Source organism: Semicossyphus pulcher, unplaced genomic scaffold (assembly GCF_022749685.1).
Source record: "Semicossyphus pulcher isolate SPU_LCO1_2020_fin unplaced genomic scaffold, fSemPul1.0.p SCAF_2, whole genome shotgun sequence".
Taxonomy (NCBI): Eukaryota; Metazoa; Chordata; class Actinopteri; order Labriformes; family Labridae; genus Semicossyphus; species Semicossyphus pulcher.
The window spans coordinates 18,532,234-18,547,895 of NW_027211693.1; positions in this window are offsets into that span (position 1 = coordinate 18,532,234).

Sequence of the window (15,662 nt, forward strand, 5' to 3'; positions counted from 1 at the left end):
ACTGTAAAGAAGGAAAGTGCTTTATTCCAACACGAGTAATTGGTGGGTAAAGCTTCTAATGCAAACACAGGCTGTTGGTGTTTTACAGAAGGAAAAACATTGAGCAAAGTTGGGCTGACCTGTGAGTGTAAAACTTGGTGCTCCAATCAGCCGTCTCATTACTGACTCTCAGTACATAAAAGCAGCTTCACAAAGTCAGAGCAGTGGGCAAAAACAGCCAGTCAGGATCTCTCCAGTTTTCTGGTTCTACAGAACGCTGCAGATTTTTTTATCCATGCTTTGGCCTGAACTTTGCAAAGCACTACTGTACTTTTTTTTTTCTGCTATGACACATAACAACAAAGCCACAGTGCAAATAATGGTGTGCTGGCAGAAGTGGCTGACATGCAGGGTTCCACTTCAGAAAGCTCACTTCACTTGTGCCCTGAGGAAATTTTTGGAGTGAAACTTTGGTTTGACCTGATTTAAGTGCAAGAGGAAACAAGAACAGCGATCGCAGCCACTCTTGAAAGTGACCTCTTACTTTCCTTCTTTTTCTCTCTTTTTCTTTTTTTATGATCCTCTCTTGTGAAATTTGTTCATGTCGCTCTCCGCAGGGAGGTCAGAGATCAGAGGTCAGGGTCAGACGTAAAGCTGTGCCCGTGTAGTCGGGAGGGATTCTGTGTCTTACTCGAAACACTTAAGCAGGGCAGGTTACAGGGCTGATTATAGGACGGTCCCTTACCACTGCGCCACCCTACTGACCGTAAAGCTTACAGTGACCTTTCCGAATGTCATATCCCGAACACCACCACTGTGAGATAATGGGCTGCACTGACACTAAACCCTGCAAATAAAAAAGAATATAGGAGCACAAAACCTTCCTGTCGTGGGCGGCATAAGGTAATAAAAACGTGCTGGAAATCATCAAGCACAAACGTAATCCTGACGTGAGCTGATCAATAGTCAATCTGTCAATCAATCTAAGGCTAACAAGTCTATCAATATGCTGACACTGCCAATGATCCAGACACTTGACCTTTTCCGTGGCTTAAATCTTGGCATGGCGGGGGCTTGAGAGGGTCTGACAGTGCGTTGCAGCGCTGAGAAAGATGGGATGAATCACAATTTAGATTTTATTGGCAGGGTCAGAAATTAACAGGAGCCCAGGGGGGACAAAATACCCTTGAAAGTTCAGAAAATGCTTGTGAAATTCAGGATGAAGGAGAGCATGCCCCCTGATTGTAATAGTCACCCTCTTTTGTTTCGTTTTTTTTGTATTACATTTTTCAACTCTAATACGAAGATACAACAAAATAAAAAAAAGAAACAATGTACTACAAAAAATTTACAATACACGTCTTTTCTTCAAGCTATTTTACATCAGAAAACAACCAAGCACGCACACACACAGTAGAGCACATAATAGTAGTAGATCTACCACAGCAAAATGCACGTCTGAAGTGAATGCAGGTAATAGCCCCTTATTGATTCTCCCTTCTAAATATACACACACCTCGGAGGAGGGGAGGCGATTAAGAGAAGCTGACATGTTCGAGAATTTCTTTTCCCCAAAGAGAGAAAGAAAATTCCTTTTAAAATGTGCTCAATCATTGTATTATTTTATAGTTCCCACAAATTTCCCCCGAAAACGATCAAATAGTGCGAGCGGGGGGGGGAGTCAGATCAGATCAGATTAGTGGAAAAAAGCTCTCCTAAATCGACAGAAGGCCTCGACAAGAATAACAATGATTTACTATCACTAGTCAGGCCAGCAGGGCCGTCATGCCTATACTCTTTACCTCCACACAGAAGCTGCTACTTTCACCACAAGTGTGCTCTGTTCGCATTACAGTGCTGCTACATCGCAGCTTAGCAACAGCATGCTAAGCAAATGTGTTGAAAAATGGAGGCAAATGTGTTTCTTATAACAGCAATACAGATGTTACAGAAAACAGATGCGTGTCATCAAGAGGACTGTGAATGTGTGCTTTAAACAGGCATTGTTACACATTTATAAATAAGGTGCTGAAAATTGACAGATTTTTTTAAAGATACTGGACAGGCAGCTTCTTTGAGAGTTTAGTTTGCTTGTTCTGTATTTTTCACAGTGTGGTGCAGCGTGTGTCAGTGGCGCCACGTGTTTCTTGTGAATATCCCGAGTTTACCGTGACGCACTCGCAGAAGAATAACACCTAGCCTCCAACCAGTTAACACAAGTCCATGAGACCAATTTCACTACATCGGTTTCATGGAGGCAAAGACCCGCACACACGTGCACCCGCACAGACACACAAACACACTGGAGAGCAGTGAGACAAATGCAGGTAAATACCCGATATGACAGATCCAATCCTACGTGTGTAACATAAACAGGGATGGATAGGTGCGAGCCTAAACAAAAGATTAATAAAGAGTTGTGGTTCTGAGATGTGACGAGAGCTCCGGCATTACACTCATTCATCTTTCACTTTGCTTTTCCTCCAGGCCGTAATATTTCTCATCAATCAGCAAGTTGGGTGTCAAGTGAGAACAATTCAGCACAAAGTGAATGTCAAGCTCTCTTCACTGCCCATTTTCCAATCTGGCAAATGAATGGCTCTCTGATGCTGATGAATATGTATTGATACTGAAGATGGTATGCAGCCGGGGCCGGATGACCTCCCATGCTAATGTGCGGGAGACATCTTCCCCCGACGGAAGAACAAATGAAAATCATGTCCTCTGCAACGTGGGAATTTACACTCCGAACCACTTAGCTGCTAATTCAACATTAAAAGTTTTGACATATTAAACATATAACTTATTATTTTCGTTAACTATCACATTCTGTACTTTTTTTTTTTTCATCCATCTATGTTTGCAAACACCTTTAGCTCTTAATTAACATTCGACTGCATTTCCATATATAAGTGCAAAGCAACACAAGTGTGCAGTTCCTGTGCTCATTAGCAACTTTGCCCTTAAACAGTCGTATACACACTGTGATACTTCAGGGATTGCATCACTGTTTAACTTTTAAATTAGCATAGCAGAGCTTGTTTGCCTCTCTGCTTGATCGTCACTTTTTTAATTATGTTTTAATGTTAACAATTAGTACTGAAGTGGAGTCAGCAACACTTGATTGGAATCCTTCATAAACAAGGCTGTCTTTATATGTTTTAATTGTTCGGAATAATTCAATAACAAAAACTTTCTTCACCGTAGGAAATGTTCTAAATCGCTTAGAAAAACAAGCAAATTAAAAACAGAAGTAAAACAGATGGATTGCGTGTTTTTAAAGCAAACAGCTTACATTTTATTTTTTCAATTTAATTTCTCACACTCACATTAAGTCCAGAGTGATAAATTAACCCCCTGTAAAAAATGAAAAAATAATAGCACTAACTAGGCTTTGAACTACAAGATACTAACACGGCGTGTGAATGACACATAGTCAGTCTGACTTATGGACTGCCGTCAGCACTTTGCAGAGCAGATGAATTATAGTGCTGTTTACACATCGAGTCCTGACAAACACCAATACTTTATTACCTTGGAAATTATTTCCAATCCATTTTTATGGTGCTTATGCTGTGTGATTAAGCTAAAAGCTGCCGTCAGTGGACAATGGCCCCTAACATGTCAGATGAAGTCTTTCGTCATATATCTTGGCATTGAGACCTGTCGTGCCAATACTGTGCAGCAGGGGTGTATCCAGATGTTTTTGCTGGGGGGCCCAATGGGGCACTGACTTTTAGCTGGGGTGGGATGACGTATGTGTGTGCATGCAAACATTATCTATTGAAATGTGTTTACCATTTCTGTCTCTGCCTATTTCAACTTTTAACATTTAGGTATCATATAAATGTTACACAAGATACGGCACGATATGATACTACGGTGGCCCTGAAGTGCAAAACAAAATTACAAAGTCTGAAACACTTTGAATAAAGCTTGAGACAAATTTACGTCCTGGAAAACATTTTTACATTTTAGAAAACAAAATTACATAAGCAAAACACTTTTACCAAAGACAAAATAAATTTACATTTTAGAAAACAAATTTACAAATACAGATTTCTTTCGGAAAGGGATTGTACCAAATACCGGAACTGAGATTGACCTCTAATGCTATCACTTCCAGTTCACTTCCGGTATTTGGTACAATCCCTTTCCGTAAGAAATCTGTATTTGTAAAAGTGTTTCAGACTTTATAAAAATGTTCTGCCACTTGTACATTTGTTTCCTAAAATGTACATTTGTTTTGTCCTTGGTAAAAGTTTTTCGGACTTTGTAAAAGTGTTCTGCCACTTGTAAATTTGTTTTCTAAAATGGAAATTTATATTGTCTTTAGTAAAAGTGTTTTGCTTATGTAATATTGTTTTCTAAAATGTTTTCCAAAAAGTTTTTCAGACTTTGTAAATTTGTTTGCACTTCAGGGCCACCGTACGATACGATACGATACACTCTATTTTCCCTGAGAGAAATTTGTCTTGGAATCGAATGCTGCATACATTTAGCAGCATCTTACTTTCATGAAAGAGTTTCAACCTGCTTTATGGCTTCAAAAACATGTATTTTCCATAGTTACTGTAACAAGTACCAAGAAAAAAAAAGTGTGCTATGTTAAATAACAAAAAAAGCTACTAGCATCCTGTTGCAACACAGCTCATTAAGTTTGTTTAAACTTAAGACTCGCCTCTGACTAGCAGATTGCCAATTATTAAGATGTAGAACCGAGGGTGGCCAATCAAATTTCAGGGCCCATGCCACCCAAGGCCAACCCTTGGACACGCCCCTGCAGGGCAGAACATAGTCCTAAATCTTACTAAAAATCATGTCTTCTTCTTCTGCTCACTGCTGATCCTGTGTTTATGGGGCAATCAATATTTAACTTACACCAAACTATGTATCTCGGGATAGCCTTAGCCTTGACCGTCTCATGCACACCGAGCGAAATACACCATCATTCTGAATTTTATTTCAGAGATCATTTCTTGGCTGTCAGCAGCACTCCGCTCGAGCCTCACTCATCCCTCAGAAACACACACATCGGAATAGGAGGAGCCGATTGGTCATTTGATGCTGTCACTTTCTTTTTACACTGCCCACTTACTCCTCACCACGTCACTGTGTCACAGAATAGCAAAGTAAGTGTCAGCGCTGAAGAGTGTTCCTCTAACCTAACTGCACACCCACCGGCCCACCCACCAATCCATCTCAGCCATCCATCCGTTCAGCCATACAATAAATGTCATGGGCAAAAAAAAAAAGAGACAAGCGTCTGACAATGACATGTCGACCATCTGTTACTCCGTTAGAATGGGGAATTTATTGTGTGTGACCATGCTGGAGATAGTTGTTAAAGGGGAGGTTATGTGGCCCTGTGTTACCTAACTCCATTTTAAGACAGAAGCCAATTGAAATCATTGTACAACATTAAGTAAGAATAAAGGCAGCACAGGATGGAAATAAGGGGTCTATTTTTGTAGTTATCTATCAGAGCAATTTGAGGAGAGTAATATTTCTGAGAATAATTGAAACATAAAAAATATCACTCTGAATTGACTGATTTGATTGTGAGTGAGAGTGACATCAGCCCAATATCAGACTTCGTTGTCAATGCAACGTCAGGTTTTGACGTCAGTCCAACGTCAGGTTTTGATGTTTATCCAGCATCGTATTTTTACGTCAGTCCAACGTCGGGTTTTGACATCAATCCAACGTTACAAATTGCCGTCAATTTGACGTCAGCCCAACGTCAGGTTTTCACGTCAGCCCAACATCAGGTTTTGGCGTTAATCCAAGATCGGGTTTTGATGTCCGTCCAAAGTCATATTTTGACATAAGGTTTCAAACAGAGGCACTGTTTTCAGCGGACCTGTTAAATTTAACTCTAACGTCAGTGAGAAAGTGAGAATATAATTAATTTTCTTTCTGACCACACATCTGTTTGTGGAGTAGACACTTTCATTTGTGCTTATTCTGCAAAACCACAGTAGATTTTATTTTTGCTTTCCACTATGAGACATCCATGTTCATGTTTAATGAAAATACAGTATGTCATGTCATTTTTCATCATGTTGACTTTATTTGATATTTTTTCATTTAGCATTATTTTATCATTACGTTTCATGACATAAGGCATTCCAATTATTCCAAGACACTCATTAACCAAAAAATCAAAGTAAAGTGATTGTGCATGTTCTATTAAAACGTGCCTATAGGCTCTCTATCTGGATGCTGAAAAACACGCTGTTTGGGTCAATATAGCCCCGAGCAATACTTTGTTGGCTGTTATGACCCAGTTTTAGATACATTTTTTACAGCGTTGTTGATTTATTCACTACAAATAAATATGTTTTCTCTGACCCCTGAAAGCAAGAAAATCTATCTATCTATCTATCTATCTAATACTGTATATGCTGTATTCATTAAATCTCTTCTGCCCTGTAATGTTAAAGTGCTGTTGTCCAACCAGAAATGCAGTTCAGCTGCCAGTTAAAGATTAAGTGCAATTATTTTAATTCCATCAGGAAATGCTTGCTCTGTCTTTCTAACAGCAGCAGTACTTTTGATGGCCCATTTAATTTGTCACTGTTTCTCTCTGCTCAGCCAATTTTCATTATAGGTGCAGGCAGGGTGGCTCCGCTCGACACGAGTACTAACACTCATTTCTTGTTGGCCGTCATGTCCGAAACACAAGCACCTAGTTTGTATTCCCTCCCTCTGCCTCGGCTCCTGCCTTGCTCGTTCACTCGCTCAACCATGACAGACCCAAATCCCCCGGTTTTTGCTCATCTTCTCCACTTTGCTTTAATAGTGGGAAAGAATAATTTGCATGTTTTAGATCAAGAGATATAAGAGAAACTGTAAGAAACTCATCATTGTCATCTTACTAAGGAATTCTTCTTGTTGGCACTAACCAAGGCAATCTTCCCCCCTCCCTCCCTCCCTTTTCTTTCCTCCCTCCTTCTCTGTGCTGTCTGTAAGAATACAGCAAACTCTGTGTTGTGTTAATCAATCAGCGTATTCGTTAAAATCTGTACATATTTGAGGTCATTTTCAGGCCTCTTAAATGGGAGCGGGTCAGTGTCTCTCAATGTACTTACATTCTAATGAGAAATATTGCAACCATGCTGATGATATGCACACAGCTCTGACAGGTGACTTTTTATGCTACACAGAAATTCCCAAATTAACAGAGAAACACTGAATGAGGATCAATGTTTTTTCATCCAGATATCTCATTATTGAAGCCATTACATTTTTTAAATAACAACTATGCATTGAGAGGAGAAATTCCATACATGCTTGTTAGGAAGATGCTCGTTACTGAGTGGGGTTATTAATAACAATGCAAAATGTCAGAGCTTCATTATAATCCAAGAAGACGGCCTTGTTTATTTTTCACAATAAAAAGGTATGAAGAGAAAACCATTTTTCTCATGGACAAGCAGCTATTGTAGAAGCTACATGGCTAAGCGGAGCATTCCCTTCTATAGCCTCCCCTGGGTTACAGCTTTGTGAGAGTCACAGACAATGTGGGAATGAGTTAGAAATTTAATCCACAAGTTTCACTCTAAAAGCTTAATCGTCTTAATAATCCCCATTTACACCTGCTATTTATGTGTTAAGTTTTCTTATTTAAATGACGTGTCCACGTAGAGCGCTAATCTTTATTTAAAAAGAAAATATAATGTGGAAGTGCAAGTCACCAAAATTCTACTTTTCGGTAGGAGTCACCTTTATGCCAAAAATGTATTTTATGGCATTAATGCCTTTGTCGTGTAATCCTCTTTGAAACAGAGCAGAGAAAGTGAGGCGAAAGCATCTCATAAAAGCTAAGCCAATCCCATTGGGATTTTGTTTAAAACCTGGCAGGAGTCTAACAAACTCTGACTAATAAGTGCATCTTGCAGTTTGAGTTTTTCTAAGGACAGCAAGCTCGTTGAAGGAGAAACCCACATTCAGCAGATTAAGCTCAAGTCTGGGGGCTCAGTTAAGAGTTCTCATTCTATTCCAGGAAATTTCACACTGTAAAACTCCCTTTGAATATCGTCGAAAATTACTTTATTCACAGTCTAATGTGCAGACATAACCAACTGCTATTCAGCTGAAGTGTTGACATGAATCAAAAGCATCTCGAATATTCGACAGTGTAAAAGTAAATAGGCTTAAAACTCCGCTTTTCAAAAGGTGAGTTTAATTTTGAAGGAAAACAAAATGACTGCATATTTTTCCTGCTCTGGCACAGCGCTCATGCCTGCACACGCTGTGGGCATGCTAGTAGGTAAATATCCTTGGCTCATTCTGCCTCCTCTATTGAGCGCCGAGCATTGCAGCAGGCAAGGCCAGAGGCCAAGCAAATTTTGCCCATCTAACCTATTCCCATGAATTATAGAATAAATTCTGCATGAGCACAGCTGAAGCGCCTGATATATGAATGTGACGTGTGACATGTTCCTGCAGGTATTTGCAGAGAATGAGAGGTGCATCATTCATGACAAATAAAGTAATGGACCAAGTATTTAAATTATTGAATTTGCTATCGTCTCAAAGCACAATTTAACTTTCACTAAGATTAGTGACGTCTTCTTTTGCCAGACACAATTTGTAATTGAAAATATAGCTCAAAGATTTTGTCAGAATAATATATTAGAGACATAAACTCACAAAGGGCTTTTATTAGAGGAAATAAATCAGTGTCAGCAACAAATACATGTACGGGAAGGCCAGATTATACGTCACGGACGTATTTCCATAGGGAAATGAAATGGCCTCATTCGGAGGAGTTCTGGGCGAGAAATAGATAGAATTGAAACCTTTCTCTCTTTCCACGCTTCACTGGTTCAAGATAACCATTGTGGAGAGTGATGCTTTTGAAATCAGCCCGGACGCCCTGTAAGACTACCAATACTTCTGAGTGTGTGAATCAGGAGGTTACAGACTGAGTGAACACAGCCGAGCCTCACTGTCCTCATGCGCCCAGAATAGACAGTGTATATGTTTAGTAAAGATGATCAGTTCAAGGGCTCATCAGCTATGAATTCGTTGTTTGAGTTACTAATTTCTGCCTTTCTCTCCACCCCATTTTCTCGGCCAATCGGGTCGCAGCAGACGGTGGACTAACAATGAAAGTTTTCCATGCTCGTAAATTCTTAAACTAAATTAGGGAATGTTTGACAAAATGTTGTATCCTCCAGGAGGCCCCGGTACCTTTTAGGAGGATTTTTCTTTTTTCACTATTTTCTACAATATTTTCCTGTAATCAGAAACAAGCAGAATCCAGTTTATTATTTATCCCAAGGATTTCAGTTTTTCAGTGATGCACGGGCCCCGATCTACATCAAAACACTTTGCAACTCGTAATGAGGCTTTTATGGGTCGGCTCAGTGCATGTTCTCTCCTCAGAGTCCGATAAGACCTCAATGTTCTTCCGCCGGATATAAAGAGCAAAATATTGACCTTGCTTGCATCTATATGGACGGAACACATACAAGAGGTACTACAACCCCAGACATGAGCTCTCGATATGGAGCAATCACTTCTCCCTGATTAACTGCTGTCTTCCCAGTGCACATACAAGGGCACCCTGACATGTCCCGGGCCTCTGGGTGCACACCAGGACACCCTGATTGTACATCCAGCCTCACTGACTGTGGATGATGATACAGCCAAGCTGCTAATCAGCATCAAACAGAGTGGAGGATGAGGTGAAAAGAGGCCCTTCATTTGTTCTTGTTTTGTAAGTTTCTTAACATCAAAGAGGAGAAATAATAAAACCAACCCCAGTGCTTAAGTCTGAGAGTGGAGCACACGCACAATGCTGTTTGGGACCTAAATTTAATAAATTCAAAAGCTGTTTTGTTGATATTTGTTCCAGCGATGCCAGCCCTCAGCTAGGCTGACTAGGGACAAATGTCAGGATGCCTGCAGTTCCTTTTTTAATGAAAACACAGACCTGAGAGCCTGTTATGGTTTTCTAATGTGTCTGACAAATCTCTACTATATTTCATACTATGTGTTTATGCATATTAAAAATAAAAAGGTCGTCGTAATCACAGCCACACTTAGCTTTGACTGACAACATCTATAAAGGAATCCTTGAGTTCGCCTCGGTGAGCAATGCTTCTCTTTTTCATGTTGAATGGAAGTGTCTAACAACGACTTAAATTAACTTAATTGTGCTTTGTCATAACCCAATCTTTCATTCTTATTTATTGTGCTGTTCAACAATGTCAGACGGCCCAGAGGATCTTGAGACATAAACAAAGAGCGCTGCTTAAGAGAACCAGAAAGAAATTAATGACATCCTGTTGCTCTGAAGCACAAACACAAGGTGAGAAAGAGGGTTTGGGAGAGAGACAGATCCATCATTCTTTTTATGTGAAGGAATAAGGTTAGATTATAGTTACATAAGGGTTATACCTGTCTGTCTCATGTCTGTTAAGTGAAGCTCAAACGTACTGACACAGGATGAACAGCAGCCAGGTATTTATTTATAGGCTACTGCAGGGGTAAAGTTGTTAAGGTAGCAGGGAAACTTTGTCCTCTGTAATTAGTGGGCGACTAATTGACTTCTAAATTTACTGTGTAGAGAATCACTCTGGGATTTGTGTGCCCAGTGTGTGTTTAAGGCCAATAAATGAGACCTTTTCAGGCAGAAAAGGCCCCCTACACTCGCAGGTAGCAGGGATTACTGGTTAAGAATTTGTGAACATAAAGTTGAAATTTAATTAATAATATTTTTGCACAAATTAACAGAACAATCAGATTAGATGTTGAAGATAGCACTGTATTGCGTTGTTGCGTTTAATACCAAATCTGTACATAGAAGTGGATCAAAGTTGCCAGTTAGCCTATGCTAACAACATGTAGCATGAGAGAGTAAGAGGAAGGAATGTTTTAACTTAAAGCCTAACTGAAATCAAATTAAGTCTTCTCTTCTTGGAGTTAAAATATTGTCTTCAAGTTATAGTAAAAGTATTGTAAATAGCTTTAAAGGCTAAACGTGTGTGTCTGCGTCTGTGTTTGATTGATAGCAGCTAGCATGCCGCCACAGTGCTGGTGTTGCAACATAGCCAAAAGAAACAAGGTAAACAGACTACAAGTCACAGGCAGACAGCGTGTTAGTTAAACAACCATACAGACATCTACTTGACCAAAGAGTCAGTTACATGTCTGTTTACATGTTCTTTAATGTGCTGAATCTGAGCAGCTACTAAGCTACCTAGCTTGCAATCGGATGCTAGCAGTGCACTCAAGTTAGATTAGAAAGAGACTTTGGCAGCAGGTCATGTGGGTTGTTTTTAGTTTTAAGCAGCGGTTTCTTCTTCCTGCAAGCTTTCTATCCACATGAATCTATGTGAACATGAATTTCTATTTTCTTGCATTATTGAAGCGCTGGCACGCTTAGCTGAGTAAACTTATGATTGAAAACATACAGTAAACTTGGGTTTTGTGAATCAATAGCAGCCTGAGAACCCCTAGAAGTGTTTGTTGTGGTCATGTGGGGAGTTTTGTCGGGGGGCTGAGAACTGTCAGAATTCTTCTTCTTTAATCAGAGAAATATTTGTGGTTTATCTCGTGAGTTCTTGTGAGCTGGCTGGTTTTGTTGCTGGAAAAAAGTTGTATTTACTATAAAGCTGGTCCCAATGCGTCATGCATCACTGCTATTTCTGTGCAGCATGGTGTTTTTAAAACCATGTTAACCTCAAAGTTGCCTCTGTAGATTAAAAATAGATGTGTTGTGCTTGTTGTGGATTAAAATTGTAAAACTGGAAGTTTGTTAGAAAGTCACCGACCTCATGAGCCTTTGCTGCAAAATGGTTATTTTAAAAGGTGTATTTAATCCATAGCCTCACCTCTTAAATCAAACAGCCGTCCTTACTAGAAATCTTAACACCTGCAGTAATCATTGAGTCATTGGTATTGATCGACAGCCCTATTAACGCCCTGCAGGTATACTGTGCATGGTCGGTTTGAGTTAAAAGCTAAATGCAGGAAAATGCATGACAGTGGTTTCACTTTGCTGCTCACAGCTGATGCCACTGATTCTGCTATACTTGTGCTGTTAAGCATTGTCCAGTCCCCTCTGGCCGTCCATTTGTGCCAAAAGACAAGCTTAATGCCGTGACGGGAGTTTAGGGGTGATTGATTGACAAACACAAACACACTCGGCAGGATAATGACCTCTGATAGGCTACTGTGTGGAAACAGCAGACACACACAATGTGGTGTTCTCTGCCATGAATTCTACATAAGCTAATCCCTTGTGACAAGTGACACAAAAAACAATACTTTTGTGCTTCTTTTTCCAACAGTTCCATATTTTTACAACTTTTTTGCTAACATTCAGACACACATTGCATCCCATTTGACCCTACTAACTCCCCGCCCTCGCCTTTCTCCTCCCCCACACATGCTTTTACACACATGAGTGGAAAAGAAAGTGACATTTTCCAGCAAGCTTTGTTACCCATCAGTCATTGTTAGTGTCTGTCATGGAGAGAAAACCCTCAGAGCGCTGAGGGAGTCCAGGCTGGAGTGTGGAGCAGGGGCCTCTGAGTGTTGGAGGGGGCAAAGGAGCAAAGCTGGGCTTAATGCGTGCGTGTGTGCGCATGCACACATCCACCTTCAGCTGAAAACAGAGTGTTGAAATGTAGAATCGGTTGCTCAACGAGGAATGCTGCTTCATAACTGTCAAATTCGGTGTACAAGATGCACTTTTAATACATTTTTTTTCATCTGAAAAGTGAGCTGCGTCCTTGATACCGGTGTGACCAATATACCAGTATAAAAGGCAGAGAGGTGTTTTATTGTGTTACAAATTTTACCCAGATGATGGCGCTTTGCGGTTGTTAAGTGGTGATGTCACACCTCCGCATTGAACTGTTTTCGGGTCCAAGCCGCTAAAACGTCTCCTATTTACAACATGCCACAGTGCTGTTATCCTCACTGTAACGCTTCGTCACAAACATGCACCGCCATGATCACCAGTGCAGCCGCCACCCTCACAACAGTCAAAGTTACCGTAGGCTGCTAGCTACCACACCGGTAGCTAGCAGGATTGCAAACGCGACATGGAGGAAACAGATGGTAGGCTGTAATTTGTGTTTGTTTTGAATGTTTTAAATGAAAATCGTGTTGAAATAACTTTAAGGTGGTTACTTCTGCTTTCGGCAAATAGCCAATGTCAGACAGGTAGCCTGTGAATACCTTTGTTAGCTTTATGTTGCTGTTACTCAGACATAGATTTGATGTGCACAATAGAACCTGCCCACGTTCTGTCCATGCACTGTTTGAAGCAATTACCAGTGATAGGAAACGTAGACTTTGCTTGTACATGCAGCAAATATAATGGCAAGCCAATTTTTCTTGCTTTCTTGCCAAAAATAATTGGTCTTATTCATACTCAATCCTTACACTGTAGGTGCTGTATGTCCTCGTCTTTCTATAGGTTCTATAGGACACAAGATTAGAGCTGTCTTGCGGGTTACTCACACCAGTATGGCTTCTCAATATGATATCATAATCAAATTCATCAATGCTACTAGCTTTGTGCATTAAACCGGGTGCCGGGTGTTCACAGTGAATCTCTGTCCAAAAGGCTTGTTATCATAAAATCTTAATATTTCATGACATTCCTGCACACTCTGAATGCAGAGCCCCGCACTAAACATTTCATGAGGAACTATATCTTGGTTCACAGTAATTAGTGATTAACACTAAATGGATGCATTGCATGTGCCCCTTTAATAAAGCATAACAGCTCCCTGACCTCCCAGAGACCACTCGCTTCTCTCCGTGCTTCGTTAGCATGAACAGCAGGCTGCTTCCCTCAAACAGTGCTGCGCTGATATTTCCAAGTAACCATCAGCAAATATTGGCAGCCTGATTGCTTTGATATTGATAGCCTCTTGCTTGTTCGTCCCTCAACTCTTTTTCGAGTGCGTATAGGTGTGCATACGCCATGAGGTGGAGGAATAGATTTGAGATTCAAACACGCAGGGAAGGGAAAGCGCTTGTTTGGAGGAGAAGGGAGGGGAAGGCGAAGGCTGTAGACAAAAAACACACGCCGTCTTTGGATTTGCACATTGTTATCACAGCAGTGTCAGGGCTGTGACTTTGGCACGCAGACGTCAATCGAAACCATTACTTCTGAGCACAGCCATCTTTAAATTCAACTTGCAAGGCGGATGTTTCTTTCTTTTTTTCGTCGAAGCACACAAGAACATTTCTTTCCCTATTTTTTAGCCACATTTTTCAAAGGAGTCCCGTTATTACAAATTAATGAAGACTTTTCAGACAATCAGAATAGCAGACCGTCTTATAATGAAAAATATGTCCTACAATCAATGCATATGCACCCTGCAATAACTGTAATGAAAATGAAGATAATAGTGGAGTCTGAATGAAGATGGTCTGTGGATTGCTGGCGGACCAGATCCTATCATCATTATGACACCTGCGAGAGAGTGACAGGGAGGGGATACAGGAGGATGAGATTCACAAAAGGGAGAAAGAACAGATGAAAAGAGAGGAAAAGGGAGATCTACACTGTCGACATTATTGTTAAATACATACAATCACAGGCAGAGAAATTCCCAAAGACCTGCTGGAGTGTCAGTACTTGACTCACCACTCTTATACCCCTCCATCCCTCCAGAATCACTTTCATAGCGGGTGTACTAGTGCATAAAGTCTTCCATGGCTGAGACCTGACAGCCTTAGATGCCAAAAATCCATCTTCCAATGCAATTTAGCACAGAGGGAGCTGGGAAGATGGGGAAATTATACAGGACTCGAGTCAGAGTTTTAAGGTAGCAGTGAAGGCCCACAGACACATTTGAAATGATGACAGGTTGCAAGAATCTGACAAGTCAAAAGTTAGGGACTCCAAAAATAAAATTTCAGTCACTTTCTTGAGGCCCTTGTGACAAGGTAGAGTGTCGAGGTGCTGCCTCCCCCTCGTCTTTGTTTCCATAGGCTCAAGATAACTAGCCGCCCGACCAATTTTCCTCTGAAGCCTTCTCATTTCTCACCTCAGCTCGGGAAAATGACAGAGGTAAAGTAATGCCAATTGTTGAGAAATTGACTCAGTGGAATGGAATCCTATTGGCAGTACAGTGTGAGTGAATTATGAAGAAGAAACTGCACAAGTTTTATATGTGGATGCATCTCTCCAAATGCCAATGTGTTTCTACATCCCACATTTCTAAAGGTTTCGTTTGTATTGTTGCTCTAGTTCAAATTTAATTAAAAATCTGGAGGTATGATGCTGAGGAACATGCAGAGCCGTATATCGTTACTTATGAAAAATTCAAGGTTGTCTTACAAAAAGCATTGATTGTAACCGCCGGAGAAAAAGGGTTCTTCTATGATTTTATTCTGAAGGTCCATCTGGATAATACATGGGCAAAATAAACATTAATATTTGAACCCAAATGTCTCAAATGGCAACAAAACTCATATATTTTAAGAGTCATTTCTTAGTAACTCCTGCACAAACACTCTTTACTAGTCAAAGCAGGTAGCGCCGCTTTATTGCGGATTTATGTCGGTAAATCTGCTCCTGAATTTAGGTTGCAGGTGAAAAGGAATGAAGGTAAATTTTGCCTATACGACTCCAAATGTTCCTTAAATCAGCATCTCTCTCTACATGTCACGGCCAGCCCAATCCAGATCTGAACACCATT